This window comes from Solanum tuberosum, unplaced genomic scaffold (genome assembly GCF_000226075.1).
Source record: "Solanum tuberosum cultivar DM 1-3 516 R44 unplaced genomic scaffold, SolTub_3.0 scf00002, whole genome shotgun sequence".
Taxonomy (NCBI): Eukaryota; Viridiplantae; Streptophyta; class Magnoliopsida; order Solanales; family Solanaceae; genus Solanum; species Solanum tuberosum.
The window spans coordinates 3,828,735-3,830,769 of record NW_006238928.1 but is presented as its reverse complement, the minus strand read 5'-3'; the positions used below and the strand labels follow the sequence as shown (position 1 = coordinate 3,830,769).

The window sequence follows — 2,035 nt, the reverse complement described above, 5'->3', positions numbered from 1 at the left end:
TATATATATATATATATATAATATTTTCAGTTGAAAAAACTTTATAGTTGATGGCTGATGGGATGTTTCTTTTTCTGACACTACATTACTTGAAGACTTTTTGACCTTTCCTTTTTTCAAGGGTATATGTATTGTGTACTTTTTTAAAAAAAAATTAAATTTGGGATCCTTTTATTTGATAACTCAAGAAAAAAAAGAAAATACACACTCACTTGGGCCTATTGCCCAAGTCTGTAATGACAAAACGAAAAATTAAAATAACTAAATAAACTTTCTTCCTACAAAACACTTCCCATTAGATTTGGGTTTCCTAAAACATTTACTCCCACTTTATTTCCTTCCACCCAACACCTGAAGCACTGATGCTGCCTTGGCGAAACCACCGCTTCAGTCTCTTCGTGCTCTCGTTTTCCTTGTATATGCTGTGCTTGTGAAAAAACTGATGTTGTATCTTCCCTGCCCCTCTTATCCCCTGTTTGGTGCAATTCTTAAATATGAGCATTGTAACTTGTCACTGTTTAAAATCTTCCTTCCTCTTGTCTCTATGCTTTTAAACTGTGAGTATCTGCAGCTTCCTTTGTCTAAAGCAATGTTTGCAAAATAGTCCGCTAACTGGTTTCCTTCTCTTAGAATATGCTGGAATTTATATTGTTTATTCCACAAGCATGCCTTTATTCAACTGTCTTCTTTCCGTCGCCGGAGCCGAAAACTGAGTTTTTCTTCCCTAAATATTTTCTCAGCTTCGGTCAAAGTGTCCGGATCGGATTGACCGAATCCGACACGCACCCCGCACCCGCACCAGTGTCGCGTCGAGACGGGTTCGCCTGCAAATATGAAGAGTCCGCGCAACATAGATCATCATAAGGAAGTCAAGTAGTCTGTGACTGACTAGCCGACGCTTCTGCCTTTCCAGACTTATTGGCTGTTTCTTTCAAAAATAAAACCTTCACCCAGCGCTGATTAAACTTTATGTTCAAGCAAAGAAAATAATGGAACATTGAATTTAGTATTAACGACCTACAGGCTAAATAAAGCCACACAAAACATTCAATTATAAAAGTCTACTTCGTTTTAAAAAAAAGAAAAAACCGATCCTTGATGATTGAGAAGAGAGTTTTAACTTTTATGCACTGATAGAACAAAGAATTTTCATACTATATGCTCACTTAAAAACATATTAGAGGTACTTTATATGGTTATCGTTGTTGGCACTCACAAAAGATTATCAGTTGACTAAATATTGACTGAAGTTTTTGAATTTCTTTTTGAACAACTTCTGGATTTGAGTGAAGCTTTTCAAATATAGAAGACAAATTGAATTTAACCATTGAATTTCTTTTTGAACAGTGAAGAAACATAAATGTACAACCTACTGGTCTTCTATGTTCATGTTGCCAAAACAAGTCTTGAAGGGAATAACAGAAGTATGTAGAAACTTCATGGTCTGGAAAAGTGAATACAATTAGAGCTCCATTAGTGGCATGGGACTTGGTGTGTCGGACCAAAAAAGGAGGACTGGAATCACTAAATATGTGATATGGAACAAGGCTGCGGTAGCAAATTACGTGTGGAACATTGCTCAAAAAGCTTATAATCTATGGGTGCGATGGGTGGATCATGTCTACATAAAGGGCACGGACTGGTGGCAATATGTGTCTTCAGAAATCCTGTCTGTAGACACATCTTCTCGTTTTGAACTAGTTCACCTTTGGCCAAGAGTAATGCTCAAGATTATGCAGAAAACTCCCAGTCGACGACATCATCTTTTAGCATTTGTAGGCAGTCAAATCTGTCTCTTCCAAGCAAAAAAGCCGCCCCAGTAACATTATTTGGTAGGGCAAATTAAAATAGTAGAAATATATGTACACAATACATACACCCCTCTTGAAAAAAAGAAAAACTCAAAAAGTCTTCCAAGTAGAGTAACATCAAAAAGATGACATCCCATCACCATCAACTAGTCCAAAAAATCTTTCCATTGTCACCAACTTTTCCCTCCTAAAACCAAAAATCTTTTCATTTTCCAATAGAGTAG

The 2,035-nt window shown here is 36.7% G+C and overlaps 1 long non-coding RNA gene across 1 annotated transcript in view; it reads left to right on the top strand.

Annotated features, from left to right (window-relative positions):
• Nucleotides 1-1,835, top strand: part of LOC107062872 (uncharacterized) — an 11,299-nt gene extending 9,464 nt beyond the window's left edge. The window contains exon 3 of the long non-coding RNA XR_001474910.1: nt 1,348-1,835. This is a non-coding gene — a long non-coding RNA (uncharacterized lncRNA). The remainder of the gene's footprint in view (nt 1-1,347) is intronic.
• The last annotated feature ends 200 nt before the right edge of the window (nt 1,836-2,035 follow it).